An 18,092-nucleotide genomic window follows, 5' to 3' on the forward strand; every position below is an offset into this window, starting at 1 on the left:
GTTGCCTCCGCATTTTGTCTGCTTCTAGGTGTTTGTTTCTATGTATTAGGTAGAGCTGCTGTGTCTCCTGGGATTTATAGAGTGACTTTGTGTAGTAGGTGTCCTGTAGGGCCCAGTGGCTCAGCCTCCCCAGTCACCTGAGCTGGGCCTTCCAGGTGCTCCCCTGTGTGGGCCGTGTGCACTGTCCAGTTGTAGTTGAGCCTTGGTTGCTGTTGGCGTCACTGGGAGGAACTGACCCCCAGGCCAATCAGCTGTGAGGACCAGCTGCAGCTACAGCCAGAGAGCTGCTGTGCTGGCGACACCCCTATGGAGCAGGATTTACTTCAGTGGAGCTTTGGTTCACCAAGTGTGCCCCTTGAGTGTCACTCGTGGATGTGGTAGGGTTGTAATCCAGTGTGGTCGAGTCTGACCACCAGGTGCACTGTCTCTGGGGCTTCCGAGGAGGTGCAAAGTCAGCCTGTGCCAGTGCCTTGCCCAGGGCCACCCAGCATAAGCTACACAGCAAACCGTAGTTGGCTGCTCCTTGTGCTGGGCTTGGAGGTGTCCAGGAGAGGCCCAGCTATGAGCCAATGCAGGTGCCAGGCCTGGGGCCACTTATCAAGCTGTATGGGGCCCGCTGCTGCTTGTTTGAGAGATTTTAGGAAAGTCCTAAGCATGAGGTTTGAGAGGCCACTTGCATAGAAAAGCCCCTGGAAATGGCCTGGATGAGCTGCAGGTGGGGAGGGGCGGGGCCCCCAGGAATCATGGGGCGGGGCCAAAGGTGCGAGTCAGGTGCTGGCGATTCCAATATGGTGCCTTCCTGCCGGCTGTGTGCGGGAGGACTTGCCAAAGGAGCCATGGCCTCCGCCAGCCCTTCTGCCCGGGAGGAAGCCGCCCCTCCACCTCTCGCCCGGATCTCAGGCAGGTTAATTCCCCCCCGAGTGTCCCGGGTCCTTTCAGGCTGCTGCCCGGCGCTGGGCTCAGAGGGAGCGTCCGAGTGAGTCCGTGCCGGGCCCTTGAGAGGAGCTGCTGGGGCTCCCGCAGCCTCCTCGACCCTCAGGGACAGTCCCCGCTGTTTTCACAGCCCGGAGTTGTGGGGACGTCTCTTCCCGGCCTGGAGCCCTGGGCTGGGGGCCTGCTGGGGGGCTGGGACCCCTCCCTCCTCTTGGAAACCTCCACCGCCGAGATTCCCTTCCCAGTTTCAACTGCAGCACCGGGTGTGGGCCCGCGGCTGCGTCTCCGTGATTCAGCCCCGATTGGCCCATGTCTTCGCCCCTCCTACTGGTCTTGGTGCTTCTTCAGGTCCCTGGTTGTGGGGCTTCTGTGCAGCCAGATTTCAGGAGGCTCAGAGTGATGGCCGTTCTGTATTTTAGTTTTACTTTTGATGTGGTTGCGGGAGGCGGCGGTGCAGCTGTTACGCCGCCAGCTTGTTTTCCTCCTCAGTGAGTCTTTTTTAAGTTAAGACTTAAATTCTTTAAAACATGTTCCAATTGTGAAAATATAAAGAAGCAGGAAACCCTTTGAGATAAGCTCTTTTAGTAATTTTTCTTCTTAATAAACCAGGACTGTTGAAGATGACTTACTGCTCCAAAAGATGACCTTGAAATTTGTTTAAAATAAAATTTGTCTTAACAAGGAAGAAGCAAGAAATAGAAGGTTTCATTTCATAGCTATGGATGCTGTATTCTTTTTATATTTCTAGGTTTTTATAACTAGTAGAATATTTTAAAATCTTTTTTATTTAATTAAATCTTGTAAAGTCAGATTGAGTTTTTATCTTTAAAGATAACTCTTTATTGATATGAAATTTTGCCATTTATACCTTTGAATTCTCTCTTACTAATATATAAGAAAGATTTAGAGACAAAATAAGAAAACATATTCCTAATTTTCTATAAATAGGTTTACAAAGTCCATGAACTTGCAAATATTTTTCCAACCTGTTTTTGCCAAGCTCTCAACATGTCTCATTTAACTCTCATTCTCTTCTTACCTGGTTCTTGGCTAGTTAAGGCCTTTGTAAAACTTGTATTTAAAGGTAGGTCTATTCTCAGGTCTGCTGTGGCTTCAACTCTCAGGCATGAGTTGGGGCTCTCTTTAAGCCATACCTTGCTTCCCTATTATGGCATGTATCAGCTCAACTTTTTGGTAAGACTGTGGCTCATTACAGTAACTGCTACCACTGACCTTCCGTATTCCTGAATATTGGAGAGAGAGAGAGGCCAAGGAAGACCTGAAGTATGTCTAGGTGTGTATTGCTATGGTCAGGATTGGGAGAGGGATATGATGTCAGTTAGATACACTCCCTCCCACCTGGAGTAATCTGTTTCACTTTGTTATCATTTCTGATACTTTAAGTTATAGAAGTTTTTTTGTCAACAATTTATTTATTCCTCTTATCTCCTGACCCAGTTGTTTACCTGTGCTCTGTGTTCCTTTAGCATTTCAATGTCTACTCTGCCTTTTCTGACACCATTCATCTGGGGGTGTTGGGGCATCTACTTAAAGCCTGGTAAGGATGAAAGTCTAGGTCCCCTTTTCTGGCATGGGTAGAGGTGGGACACAGTTTTTTTCTGGAGTGTTTGGCTGGAGTAGAATAGTTATTGTCTAAAAGTTATCTATGTTGTTAGACTGCCTATCTCTTAGTTATTCAGTTAGAGAAGGCTTTTGGGATTTTAAAAAATCTGTGCTAGTTGATATTTCCAGGTCTCCAGCTTTCTTCGCCTCCAAATCTGGGATTTAAAAGGCAAAAAGGGTAATTCACCACCATGTTATACCATGGGTCCTGAGGTCCCTAGCTGATATGCCTTCTCTCCACCTTTCACAGTCTTCCTGTGTTTCTTTTTTTTTAAGATTTTTGAATTGATTTTTAGAGCTAGAACAAGGGGGGAGAGAGAGGAGAGAAGCATTGATATGAGAGTGAAACATTGATCAGCTGCCTCCTGCATGCCCCCTTCCTGGAGATCAAGGCCGAAACCTGGACAGGTACCCCGTCCGGGAATTGAACAAGCAACCTTTCAGCGTATGGGACAACATAAAACCAACTGAGCCACACTGGCCAGGGCTTCCTATTTGTTTTTTGTTGTTTTGTATTTTTAAATATGACTTTATTGATTTCAGAGAGAGGCAGGGAGAGGGGGAGAGAGAGATAGAAACATCAATGATGAGAGAGTCGTTGATAAGCTGCCTCCTGCAGGCCCCCTACTGGGGATCGAGCCCTCAACCTGGGCACATGCCCTGACTGGGAATTGAACCTCAATTGCCTGGATCATAAGTCGATGCTGAACCACTGTGCCACGCCAGCAGGGCTTCCTGCGTTTTTAAAATATATAACTTCTGCCCGACCGGGCGTGGCTCAGTGGTTGAGCATCGAGCTAGGATCCAGGCGATTGGGGTTTGATTCCCGGTCAAGGCACATGCCCCAGTTTTGGGCTCAATCAATGACTCTCTCATCATTGATGTTTCTATCTCTCTCTCTCCCTCTCCTTTCCTCTTTCTGAAATCAATAAAGATATATTTAGAAATAAATAAATAAATAAATAAATAAATAAATAAATAAATAAACGAACATATAACTTCCAAGGGATTTAGCTGTTCTTAGTGGGAAGAGTAGGGAGAAGTACATCTTTGTCTACTTCATCTTCCTGGAAGCAAAGTTCCACCCACTCCCTGTTGGAAATAGATTTGTGGAACCACAGATATGCTCATTCATTTAGGCGTTATCTGTGCCAACTTTCATACTAAAATGGCAGAGCCGTGCAGTTGCAACAGCGACCAGATGGCCTGCACATTTACTATTTACAGAAAATGTTTGCTGACCCCATCTCTAGAAGATTTAAGTGACTTGCTATGGTCACATGATCAGTTAGTGATAGACCAAGAGCTAAAACCAGTATCTTCAGGTATTTGGCTGTCTCTTTTTTCTTTTCTGAAATGTTAACTGTTTTGTTTCCAGTTTTGGAAGTATATTCTGATTTGGTACTCAATTGGAACACATTTTGTTCAATTAAGTCACTATCTTTAATAGGATGTAGTCACAGACGGTATTATAGATGAGGTCAGTTCTAGTATGTGCAAACTCACCTCTAGAGAGAGTACCATTAAGCTTTTCAAAATACAACGTTTTAACCTCATGTATCTTGTTACACTGCACTGAAAATAAACATGACTGTGGATTCTTTGAATATTAAAGTATAAAAAATAATATTTCTTATATTTACTGGTTTTTTTTTTTTTTTGAAAGCCTAAAGTTAGGATTTAATATTATAAAGTTTCATCTTCTATTATTAGAGGCTTTATTATTACTGGAATAGGTCAATTATATTTTATAATAATGAAAGGTAAATTGTGATGATTAAAGTGAGTGGTGGTGTGAGGCTATATGTAGTTTAGCAATAGAAAAGGAAGCTTTCTCCCCAGATAGAGATATATTTTATCATGAGTAGTATATGCTTGAAAAATGTTCCAAACAATATAAACAGCATTCAGTGGAAAGTGAAAGCCCCTGTACTCTATAATGTTCATATGGAATAGTTTAATACTTACCTTTTTCTACCTTTGAATTTATAAGCATGTATAGTGTATATTTGCATATTAAAAAAACTAAATAGACTCATACTATGCTTTTTATTTCTACTCACTGACACATCATGGACGTAGGACAACTCTTAAATAAAATCCTTAATTTTTTGCATTTCAGTATCAAAGGCATGCAGACTTTGTAAATGACTATATTTTATACTATGGAGGCAAAAGAGAAGATTTCAAGCGATTTGGCTGTGGAGATAGATCTTTTGAAGACCCACAGCTGTTATGTCTTCTTGGTTCTGTAATTTTCCTCTGCTTCCCATTCTGATTTCCTTGTTATATCACAAGGTGGAGAGACCGTCCATAGCTTCTAGCTAAGTAGCTTCTCATGAACCCCATTTTTGTGGCAACAGGTAGCCTGCTGAGCCAGATCTGCGCCTGGCAATAACAGAATTTGTGAGCAATACAGATGTGCCCGATCGTACGGAATTTTTTTTCTCCTTAGGGAGGGTCTTTGACCTTTTTAAACCTCAGCATTTGGGATTGCTTTTTTAAGTGTAGGGAAAGCAAGAAACCTCACTCTAATATTTCCCACACATGAAATTTCTTCCTATATTTGGGGCTCTTCAGAGCCTCTTGGTTTTGTGTGGGTTTTTCCCTCTGACTTAACAATTTTCTGAACTGGGAGAGCCCTGAAAAACTTTATGCTATCTTATCTATCCCAAACTTACTCCCCTCTCAATTTGGCCTGTACTCCCCAACAATCCCTGTTCTACCCCCAAACTTAGCATCTGGAAAAAGTATATTCTTTGACACTCTTCCTTACTTAGTCTTCCTAAGAAACAGTAGTAAATTGAGGGATGAAAAACTCTTCATATATTTTTTAAAATTAGATCTCAATAGGGCAGGGTTATTGGCTTTTAAAAATTTTCATACATTTTTCCCTGTCCATTCAATGTTTCCTCAGATTTCTCATCCTAGCTTTGGTTATTTATCACCTTGTGTATAATTGAAACCAGTGCTAGAGATGGATGAATTTCTTATCCATTTAAATTGCTTCTGTAGTGGCACTCTTTATGGTGCACTGAAATGGTTTTTACAAACATATGTACATATATGCATACGCATAAAACTGTCTTTATCTCTGTGTATTATATATTTACTCAGGTGTTCACAAATCTCACAAGACTGCTTAACCTCCTAAATTGACTAATTGTTTATATTAAATTGAAATTGTTTTATTTTCCAGGGAAAACGACAAGACAGACATGGCTGTCATATGAGAAAGTGAGATTTCTCTGGAGCGAGGAGGAGGGAGTGGACAAGAGCCGGTGGTTTCAGCCATCCGGCTGGCGCAGGGCGCGGCCGGTGCTCTCACCCTCTGCCACCCTGCGTGCAACAGCGCTGAACTGAGGACATGAAACCGTGTCTCAGGTCTGACTCTAGTTTGGTACTTGTGGTAATTTTTAGCAGTTTTAACTGACTTCTCATTGCTTGAGTTTGTCTTTAAAAAACATTTAGAAGAATATTGTTTGTTGTCCTATAATATGTTTCTTTAAAAAAAATTTATTTTTATTTTTTATCTTCACCTGAGGATATTGTTTCCATTGCTTTTCAGAGAGAGTGGAAGAGGGGGGAGAGAAACACCAGTGTGAGAGAGACATCGATTGGTTGCCTCCCACATGCCCTAACCCGGGCCGGGGAATGCGCCTGCAACGAGGTGCATGCCCTGGCAGAACTGAACCCAGGACTCTTCAGTCCACTGGCCCACACTCTAACCCCTGAGCAGACCAGCTAGGACTTCTTTAAAATTTCTAAAACTATTTTTGGGGAAAAATAACCTGAAAATGGTTTTAAAAATCCAAACATTACAAAGGCTGAAAAGTGAAGAGTGGGCTGGTTCTCATTCTGACTGTCAGTCTTGTAGATTCCCTCTCTGAGAGAACTGTAAGAGTTAATGTCCCAATATTCTAGGCACATATAAGTAATAGACCTCTTTTAAAACATTAATATTTATATCATATGCATTATTTATTTGACATTGCTCCCAAGTAGCAAACCACAGTTGAATTTCTAAGTGAAGATTTATATTTTTTATGAATCTAGGGAGAAGAGACTTGCAAAGAAACACTGTGATAAATTATTCAAGGAATACTGCATAGCAGGTCTCAGTACAAAGAAAATAAGTTATGCTTCCAAATATTTATAAAAGAAGGTTCTCACACAAGTACATGTTACTTTCTGTTATACTCTCATGCCCTAGATTATTCTTTTAAAGATGCTGTTCTAGTCTCAGTTGCCCTGTATCTGTGAAGTATGATTTGGACATTTTAACTCTGAAGCTGTGGAATTTACAAAGGGCCCCTTAGTCAAGGGTGCTTCTTTGTGAGCTGAGGCAGAAAAGTCTAAAATTAAACACAAGTGGCTACTGGATCCTCTTTCATCTTGACTCTCGCCTGAGCCTCTAGCATTTATAATGAATGATTTAACACTGCGGAATGATGTCGTTTCACAGATGAAATTGATAGGCTATATTTCCAAGTTCATTATCATTTATAAAGAAGCAGATGTATATCTTTTGTTATAGAAATGTCTGTTCTAGTAAAATTAACTCTTAACAGTGCTAATTAGCAATGGCAGATTTCCATTCCCACTTTACATCTTACTTTAGTTAATATTAACTGGATTTTTATTCCTATCTCAAATTTCACATTTGTAGCTAGAAAAGGTGACCCAAGAACATATGATCTCAGTTTGAAGTGGGAGAGGGGGGAATGCTGCATAAATCTCTATGTTTGGGTAATGTACATTTATATTATATTAAGAAAGAGAGACAACCTATTTAAAAAGCTGTCTTAAATTTATTTATCATAAGGATTTTTTTTTTCATTTAAATAATTAAATATCAGAACCATGGTTGGTTTAATTTTTCAGTAGTACCTTTAATATATGGGTTGCTTCAACATATTCTTTTTTTTATAATATATCTTTATTGATTTCAGAGAGAGGAGAGGAGAGGGGAAGAGAGATAAAAACATCAATGATGAGAGTCATTGATCAGCTGCCTCCTGCACGCCCCCGACTGGGGATCAAGCCTGCAACCAGGGCATGTGCCCTGACTGGGAATCGAACCTCGATTGCCTGGATCCTTGGTCGATGCTCAACTACTGAGCTATGCCCGGCCAGGCCACAATATTATAGGTAATAGTAGTGTCCATTTTTATAGCCCATGCACTTGGTATATCCCAAAGCTTCCTCAGTTTCTTGTGAACTAGCTCTGATCTCTGTACTAGTTATTACCGTATCGAATCTAAAAAGCACCCCACATAGCAGTTGGAGTTACCTGAAGTTACCACACTGCAAGCTGAATGGGAAATATAGGCCTTTCTAAGAACATAACAAAGCAGCTTTTTCAACTGGGACTCATTTATTGATTGTTTTTTAGTATTTATTGAGGACTAGGCTGTGTGTTGTGGATTAAAACATGGTGTCTGCCCTCCAAGAAACAGAAACAAAATGACAAACCTATAGTCTAGCTGAAGGGAGAATGTGTACATACTAAATAATTAAATGTTTGTATTCGGCACTTAACATAGTATTTTACTGGAAATCATGCTTTAAACAGGATAATCTTAAAACAAAGTATAGTTTCCTATTAGAATATGATAAATAGTCAGATATGAGGGTTCGTGCATATAAGAAGTCAGATATGACTCACAGGTTTTGAGTGTGAATACTAGACAGATAGGAAATATGGAGGGAGGGGGACCTGTTCTTAAAAAAAAAAATTGAGACAATTTTTTTAGAGCAGTTTTAAGTTAACAGAAAAATTGAGGAGAAGATACAGAGATGTCCCATCTACCCCTTGCCCCACACATATGAGCGGTATCTTTTGGGGGGAAGATAATGACTGTCTTTGGCATACCATGTTTGAGGTGTTGGAGACAGAGTAGTACCTTTGATTTCCTTACTAGAATGCGTTTTCTCAGTTTTATTTACCCAAAGACAGTGTTTTGTTTGTTTTTAAATTAACCAGCTCCTAGCTCAGTGCCTACTACCTGTATGTATAGTAGATACTTAGGTATTTTTAGTGAATTCCAACCTTTGTCCCACATGTCCCTTTCCTTCTTTGTTGCTTCTTTCCTTTCATCGTTGAGAATTTGGTTGGATCGTTGCATCAGTTAGGAATTGATTCAGCTGCAGGGAGCAGCAAGCACTCCCAAAGAACATTGGCTTAAGTGAGCTAGAAGCCCATTTTCCTTTTACGTAAAAGTCCAAGCGGATGGCATGGAGCCTCCTGTTGTCAGGACCTTAGGGTCCGTCTCTCTTACCGCTTGCATGTGTGAGCTCTTTGTGCTGGACAGTGCAGTGAGAAGATGATGCTCAGCAAGCACCAAGCCCTGAGTCACTCCAGTGTTTAATCCAGTGTATCAGCAGGAAAATTTATATCTTCAGGAAAGAATGTAAAAACATTCTGAGGCAAAACCTCTGTGTAATCTTTAATAGGAGGAAATACGGCAGTTGTTTGTGACACTTCTTATCTCCCCATAGGATATACTTAATGGTGACAGACACTGTTTTAATAATCAATTTTTATCCTCAGAATGCTAAGTACAGCAAGTTGTTGCTTAATAATTATTTGTTGAATAGATTAATGAATGGAAAAAAAAGTTTGGAAACTATTTTGTTATTCATTTGACTGCACTTCAATAGACATCCCAGTATATGTTGGATGGAAAGCAATCCTCACAGACATGTATGGGTTTAAAAACAAACAGTTATTTTGAATTTTTTATTTTTTTTTCCTTAGACTGGGAAGATTTTCTTTGGGTTTTAATTAGAATATTTTGAAATATTTTGGGCCCTCATTTTATATTTTGTTTTAGATATGTCTTTATTGATTTCAGAGAGAGGAAGGGAGAGGGAGAGAGATAGAAACATCAGTGATGAGAGTTATTGACCAGCTGCCTCCTGCACTCCCCTTGCTGGGGATTGAGCCCGCAACCTGGGCATGTGCCCTGACCAGGAATCGAACCTTGATCTTCTGGATCCTAGGTTGATGCTCAACCATTGAGCCACACCAGCTGGGCTTGTGCCCTCATTTGCATTTAGTATACAAAATTGCCTAATTCGAGTAATAGATGATTTAAAAAAATAAAAAATAACAAAGTTAACCAGGCAATGAACACTTCATCTGAATTGTTTCTCTTAATACAACAACCTATGAGATTAGGATTCTTATAATAAGGAAATAGACTGAGAAGTTAAGTAACTTTCATAAGGTCACAGAGCTAGTTAAGGAATGGTAGAGCTTCCTTTGGGTCTGCGTGATTCTGGAGATGAGCTTTTAGCAATTATATAAGTAAGCTGAATAGAAAACTACACATTAACTAGAATTTTGGTAAATTAGCATATGAATGTGAAAGATCTTAAAAGGCAGTGGAGAAAAATCATTTTTAGCCAAAAAACAAAGTTGTATTTAGGCGTCTGTAGGAAAGTCCCACTGTAGGGCTGCAGACTGATAACATTACTCTTTCCTGTTCATGACTATGCTGCTGTTGTGGAAAAAGGGCCACACATGAATAATTGGGTGTGGTTGTGTTTTGGTAGAACTTTGTAAAAATAGGCAGCAGGCCTGTGGGCCACAGTGTGCTAACCTGTGGTATAGTATGTACCAGGTACTATTCTAAATACTTTATATGTATTATCCCATTTAAACCTCTTAACCCAAGAGGTAGGCACTTGTATTACTCCTACTTTACATATGAGGAGACAGGAACAACCGGATTAAATAACTTGTCCACTATTACATAGCTGCTAAGTGGTAGAGCTAAGAAGTAAACCCAGCCTGACTCCAAAGGCCGCACACTCTTGCCCGATAGTGTAGTGCCTCTTCACTGTACATAACCTCTTTTCCTGTCAGTGTCATAGGATATATATGTATTTTTTATTATTATTAATTTAGATATCTTATGTCTTGGAACCTATAACTTTTAAAAATAAAGAAGAATGTTCCTTAACAGATAAGTTGGTAATTGTTCAAATGTATCCTGTAAGGAGAGAAAAAGCTATGATAATGGGAATTAGGTCTATATTTAGGTTGATAAATGTCATTATGCCAAATGTTGGCCCTGTGTTTGGATTTATATACAATTTAAATAATGTTTAAATTTACTGTGGCATTATTGTAATTTCTTTCTTGTCAGTTTGGATTTAGGTGGAGAGTAGAAAAAAGTAATTTCAGGAAAAGGTAATTCTTTTTTTTAAAAAAACTTTATAATAAGATAAGGTAATTTTTTATATTACTGAATTGAAGTTGTTAGGTAAGATTATTTCTAATGTATACGGTGAATGATTATCTACAAAGTAAAATTAGAGAAGGTATACTCATGATGTATTACTAGCAGAGGTCAAAATAATATAATGCTTTAGATTTTTACCTTTAGAATTTTTGCTTTTAGAACATTTAAGTGAGGATAAATAGAAAATGTTTTAAGTTAAAGATTTCATAGCAAGTTAACTATCAACTGGTGCATACTTGAATTTTTCTCTATCAATTTTTGGAATAATGAGTTGGCATTACTGTATTTCAGTCAAATCCACTTTTTGAAAGTAGAAATTAAATATCATTTTGAATCTAATAGAATTTTTGGACAGGCTACTTCTTCTTTTGGGGAGTCACTGAATTTGACCCCAAATATTTACTCTTAGAGCAAAAGACCAGACATTTGGTAGGCAATCAGTAAATGCTTTTTCTATGCATTATTGAAATCTACTCATAAAACTTCTCTGAATACTTAATATCTCTATACTGTCTTGCCGGAGCCCGCCGGCAGAGTCGAACGGTCCTGAGGAAGGGGTGAGGATGGAGAAAAGACAGACACAAAAAAGATGGGATCGGGAGGACTGCAGCTCGTGCCTGCTGCCAGCTGCCAGCCCCGAGTTTATTTTCCCAGCTCAATATATACAGGCACTGTTGATTTTGCTGAATAGCACCCCTCCCCACATTCCTACAAGGCCCTTTGAATGCTCTTTCCGAGTAAACACTCTGCCACCTGCAGGAGCTCAGACCTTGGTAACTATCTTTATCTCGGCTTCTAATGGGAACTTTTGGGGAGGATTGAGTCCTTGGCTCCAGAGCCTCAGGCTACGTGGACCATGTCCAGACACGTAGCAGGCTCTCAATATGAAGGGTCATTGTGGGGAGGGTCGAGTCCCTGACTCCAGACCCTCGGGTGGCGTGGACCATGTCCAGACATGTCACCGGCTCCCAACACTGTCTCATGCTATAAAATTCTCTTTATTGACCATTGCTTTTGTTGTTGTTGTTAATCCTCACACAAGGATATATTTTTCCCCATTGCTTTTTAGAGAGAGTGGAAGGGAGAGAGGGAGGGGGAGTGGGGGGAGAGAGAGAAACATCCGTGTAAGGGAGACACATTGATTTGTTGCCTCCCGCACGCACCCCGATCAGGGCTGGGGGTCAAACCTGCAACCAAGGTATGTGCCCTTGACCAGGAATCAAACCTGTGACCTTCGGTGCGTGGGCTGATGCTCTAACTGCTGAGCCACACTGGCCAGGGTTCAATAATTGCATTTTTAATTGCAATAAAAAAATGTTAGTGCTCTGAAACCTACAGAGGAGCATTTAGGAAATAATTTTAAATTAATAACTTAAAAATTTATAACTGAAGATGAAGGTTACATTTAAAAATGAGGAAGCAGCCTGGCCGGGCGTGGCTCAGCGGTTGAGCGTCGACCTGGGATCCAGGCGATCAGGGTTCGATTCCCAGTCAGGACACATGCCCCGGTTGCGGGCTTGATCAATGACTCATTGATGTTTCTGTCTCTCTCTCTCCCATTCCTTTCCTCTCTCTGAAATCAATAAAGATATATTTAAAAAAAATAAAATAAAAATGAGGAAGCATTTATGCCATCACTGTGGTTCATATGCATCTTCTATAAATTAAATGCCTATGTCAAGTGTGAAGCTGGATATGCAATTAAACAGTAGGAATTTTTTTTTTTTAGATAATAAATATCAGCCCTGAAGCTACTTTGGAGGACAAGGGAAAATAATAAAGTTAACACTTTTTAAACTTTTCTTGAGATTACAGTTCAGTTTTTACCTAAAACAATGCGATATATTGAAATGTCTGTCACGGTTTTAAAATTTTGTACTTTTATTGAATGAAATTTTCAGATGATGGTAAGAAATGCTGCTTTTAAAAAAACTGATGGACATTCTCTAAATTCATGTAAGTGAAGAAAGGATGAGTTGGGAAGGGGAGAGACGATTTTGTTGTGATTTATAAAGTTACTTTTGTTGCTGTTTTAACAACAGAGCCATTGCTGAGCATGTGCTGACTGAATAATGCATTCCTGGGGAATAAGTAAAAAACGCCAATTTAGAAAAGTTATCAGCCTTTTGGACTGATCCTTTTCAAAATTCATTTTGATAATTTCATTTCTATGAAAAGTTCAGATTCCTGTTTGTGCAAATTATTGAGATATAGACTTTTTGTTTGTACAAGTAAAGTTTGATCTTGTTTTTTTTCTGTGAAAGTTAATAATTCTTTAGTTCCTTTTTCCCCCTCTTGGGTCATCAGTATTACTCCTTTTTTGCAGAAGGTTTTAATGTACAATGGACATGATGATGTGGTTTTCATTTTAGTGTTAAGTGATTCTAAGATCTAGAGCATGGGGTTTGTTTCACTCAAAGTGCTAGCATTTTAAAATGTGCTCTAAATGCCATTTTATGCTGATACTAAAAATAAATGTCATTATGTTAATACTTAAAAATGTCAATTTTAATATTATTATTAAATATTGAAAAGGATTCACCCAAGTGTATGTTCATGTACTTTGGAAAACATATTTATTCTTTTAGGGTATTTGTGAGTGCACTCTTTCAGTATTACCATTTTCCAAGAATAAGATTCCCTCACAGGGAGTCACTAAAACTCTGTAGGTGAATATAAACAGTTGATCTATCTATTGAGCAAAAATTCTGTGACTGATTTTTTTCTAATCAAAAATGTTTTAATTGATTTCAGAGATAGAGATAAAGAGTGAGAGAAAGAGAGAAAAACATCAATCAGTTGCCCCCTGCACATGCACATGCACATGCACATGCCCCAACTGGGGATCGAACCTGTAACCTGGGTATGTGCCCTGACCAGGAATTGAAGCCACCACCTTTTGGTACATGTGTTGATGCTCCAGCCAACTGAGCCATACTGGCCAGGGCTGTGACTGATTTTTTTATGAATAGTTCATTCAGTTCTTTAAATTGATACTTGTATACATATTTGTTGAGCATATTATAATATTGTGGTCCATTGTTTATTAATGCTGATTTTATAGAACTAAGAACTTATGTATGTTAAGAGTAAATTTCAGTGATAATGCGAGATTATATAGAATATTGTCACCATCTACCCTAGCTAATAATTCCTTCCTTTTTTGCAGGCTAGTTTTTCTGTGGAAATAAATATTGTGATGAAAAAGACAACTTAAAGAGTTGGGAAGTTAATTTTGGTTATAATGAGCATGGTGAAAAGAGAAATGCACTTGTTAAATTAAGTAAGTTGACTCTAGGTGGGATATAATTAGCTTCTTCAAAGTTTAATAATTTAGATTTTAAAATATATAGATTAATTTAAGATTCAATTCAAAATTTTTAATGTATCTTCCTGTAAGTGCTCTTTTTCTCAGAGCTTCCCAAAGTTGAAAACAGAGTTTGAGCCAAACATTTTTATATTCTCAGCATTATGGTGACCTTTAGGTGAAAGTTCTAATGTCATTCTTAAAGTGAAGACCTCTTCTCATTAACTTGAGTGTCACCAGTGCAGAGTGAGATGTATCGTATAAGAAAAGGCAATGTATAGTCTCACCTTAGCTGATAGCCATATTGTTGTGGTGGGGATAATAAATAAATATACTCTCTTTGTATCAATAAAGAAAAAGTTTTAGGAGGGTATAATTGTTCTTGATATCAATCTTAAAAGCTTAGGGTTATACTGCAGAATATAGTAGTTTCTCTTAATATGCATGTTTTAGAATCTGTCATTCATTCTTTTTTTTTTTCCCCCCTAAGCTGGAATTATGTCAGCTTCTTTTCTCCATCATATTAACAGCCTTCTCTAGGTCCTAAGTAAATGTGCCCTCAGAGTGTTCTGCCTATTCCGGAAGTCATGAATTTCCTTGTAAGCTACTTAACGCACACTAGTGCAGACTGGATTCTGAGTGCCTCCTGGAAGTGCTTGCTCATGAGGAAAAGTCAGCTAGTGTGAACTGAGATTAAGGCAAAAGGAGAGGCCACAAGTTTTGGGCTTTTTGAAAAGCCCTCTTCCATTTGAAAACTCTTGGAACTCTTCAGAGGAAATGACTACACCCACACTATTGTTATTGGATATCTTTGATGTGAAGTACACATTAAAGCTTCCCGTTGCTTTTAAAATAAATCAACAGCACATTTTCTAAAGTAGTGTTAGAATTTCAATTCCTCAAGCATTCTAGTATTATTATATATATATGTATTTGAGGTGGAGAGAATTGGATTATTTTTTCAGATTGTTTCCTCTTATTGTAAAAGAATATAAGGAAAAATAAGAATTTATGATACTAAAGGTAGAGTAGCAGTGCAGTGATTCATATTCAGCACTGTGACTTTTTATTTTTTTTAGGATTATGCCAAGAATGTTCCTTTAAATTTTCATCACAGGTAATATTGTCTTTTAAAATGCTATTGTTAATGTTTAGTAGTCTTGAACATAGTCAGTTACCTGCACTGGATGTCTAAATGTAGACTTGAGTGGTTGATGGTTTAACTAGTTGATTATATGGAATATCTGGCATCACTTTATGACCACATAAATGAGGGAACTGGAAGTGCACCATGCCTTACTCTAGCCAAGCAGTTTTAAATGTGAAGGCCTGTGCAGAGTGTAGGTAGATCCTAGAATTTTTAGTTTGGAGTCAATGTTCAGATACCGTAATATTCTCAGAACTGTATTATAAAGTAGATCTTCAAAATGTGATTCTTATGTCTCATTTAAACAGTGCTTTAATTGGAGTTTGACATTCATAGCAAAGGATTATACACTTCTGTGTAAAAATAAGGCTCCTATAGAATGAGCTAGAATATGTCTGCATATTTAGTTTGGGAGGGGTGTTGGTGTTCTGCAACATGCAGTATATATAAGATCATGGGCTTTGAAATCAGACCTCTGTGTATTCCTCTCAGCTACTCCACTTACTGGTCATCTTCATGGACAAGCTGCTTAACCTCTGTAAGACTCAATTTTATCACCTCTAAAAATGAGGATACTAAGGTTATTGTTAGTATTAAATGAAAGTGCATGTAAAGTGCTTGACACAGTGCCTGGCATATGATAAGCCAAACATAGTGGAATCCCTGGCACTGAAGATGTTCAGACAAAATCTGTGTGACCTGTCAGGAGAGTGGTGTCAGGTTTCCTGTTCTAAGTAACTGTTGAATGTGCAAGGGTAAGATTCTGCAACTTTATAAAATGTCTAAGTTAGTGTATTAATTTTAAAATCAGCTATATTATAGCCCAGCCGGGCGTGGCTCAGCAGTTGAGTGTCAACCTAGGATACAGGCGATCGGGGTTCGATTCCTGGTCAGGGCACATGTCCGGGTTGTGAGTTCGATCAATGACTCTCTCATCATTGGTGTTTCTATCTCTCTCTCTCCCTCTCCCTTCCTCTCTCTGAAATCAATAAAGATATATTTAAAAAATAAATAAATAAAATCATCTATATTATAAATGTGCCCTAATATTTTAGCTATTAAATATTAAAAATAAATATTAAAAATTTTTAAAAATTTTAAATTAGCAGAATTTTTAGAATACTTGAATAACCTAAACCATTATTTTCCCTCTAAATCAATGGTATTGAATTGATATCAAAGGTGTTTATTTGATCTTGAGTTTCAGGCTTCCTTCCAAACTTGCAGTGATTCTTTTTTTATTATTATTATTTTTATTTTTAAATTTTATTTTACTTTTGTTTAAAATACTACAGATGTCCCTTTTTTCCCCCAATGACCTATTCCACCCCATCCCATCCCCCTCCCCAGTCCCTCTCCCCACCATTGTCCATGTCCTTGGGTTGTGCATATATGCATATAAATTCTTTGGTTACTCTCTCCCCCTCCACCCAACTACCCTCCTCCATCCCTCTGACATTCATCACTCTCATCTATGCTTCCATGTCATTGACTCTATTCTGTTCATCAGTTTATTAAGTTCTTTAGATTCCACTTATAAGCGAGATCATGTGATGTTTGTCTTTCTCTGCCTGGCTTATTTCACTCAGCATAATATTCTCCAGGTCCCTCCATAATGTCGGAAAGTGTTATGAGATCCTTTTTCTTTACAGCTCTGCAGTATTCCATGGTGTAAATGTCCCACAGCCTTTTTATCCACTCAACTACTGATGGGCACTTGGGCTGTTTCCAGATCTTAGCTATTGTAAACTGCATTGCTATGGACATAGGGGTGCATAGATTCTTTCTGATTAGTGTTTCAGGAATCTTAGGGTACATTCCTAGGAGTGGGATCACTGGGTCAAAAGGCAGCTCCATTTTTAATTTTTTGAGGAACCTCCATACTGTTTTCCATGGTGGCTGCCCCAGTCTGCATTCCCACCAGCAGTGCACCAGGGTCCCCTTTCTCCACACCCTCGCCAGCACGAGTCATTTGTTGATTTGTTGATGGAGCCATTCTGACAGGTGTGAAGTGATACCTCATTGTGGTTTTAATTTGCATCTCTGACTATTAGCTGAGCATTTTCTCATGTGTTTCTTGGCCATCTGTATGTCCTCTTTGGAGAAGTGTCTATTCAGGTCCTTTGCTCATTTCTTAATTGGGTTGTTTGCCTTGCTGTGGCTGAGTAGTATGAGTTCTTTGTACACTTTGGAAATTAGCCCCTTAACAGATACATCCTCAGTAAATATGTTTTCCCAGACTGTGGGGTTCCTTTGTGTTTTGAGGCTGTTTTCTTTTGCTGTGCAGAAGCTTTTTAGTTTGACGTAGTCCCATAAGTTTATTTTTTCTTTTGTTTCTCTTGCCCTAGGAGATGTATCAGTGAAAAGTCCACTACGTGGGATGTCTGTGACTTTACTGCCTATGTTTTCTTCCAGTATTTTTATGGTTTTGTGACTTACATTTAAGTCTTTTATCCATTTTGAGTGTATTTTTGTGTATGGTGAAAGTTGGTGGTCAAGTTTCATTCTTTTGCATGTATCTGTCCAATTTTCCCAGCACCACTAATTGAAGAGACTGTCTTTACTCCATTGGATGCTCTTGCCCCTTTGTCAAATATTAACTGACCATAATGGCGTGGGGCTATTTCTGGGGTCTCTGTTCTGTTCCATTGATCTATATGCCTGTTGTTGGACCAATACCAGGCCGTTTTGATTACAATGGCTTTGTAGTACAGTTTGATGTCCAGTAAAGTGATCCCTCCCACTCTGTTCTTTTTTCTCAAGATGGCTGCAGCAATTCAGGGTCTTTCTGGGTTCCATATAAATTTTCAAAATGTTTGTTCTAGTTACG

The 18,092-nt window shown here is 38.9% G+C and overlaps 1 long non-coding RNA gene across 1 annotated transcript in view; it reads left to right on the forward strand.

Annotated features, from left to right (window-relative positions):
- The first annotated feature begins 5,781 nt into the window (after positions 1-5,781).
- LOC148092652 (uncharacterized) overlaps positions 5,782-18,092 on the forward strand; it is a 56,851-nt gene continuing 44,540 nt past the window's right edge. Inside the window, exon 1 of the long non-coding RNA XR_015714926.1 lies at positions 5,782-5,940. This is a non-coding gene — a long non-coding RNA (uncharacterized LOC148092652). The remainder of the gene's footprint in view (positions 5,941-18,092) is intronic.

The sequence above is a fragment of the Miniopterus natalensis genome, chromosome 8 (assembly GCF_054644295.1).
Source record: "Miniopterus natalensis isolate mMinNat1 chromosome 8, mMinNat1.hap1, whole genome shotgun sequence".
Classification (NCBI taxonomy): Eukaryota; Metazoa; Chordata; class Mammalia; order Chiroptera; family Miniopteridae; genus Miniopterus; species Miniopterus natalensis.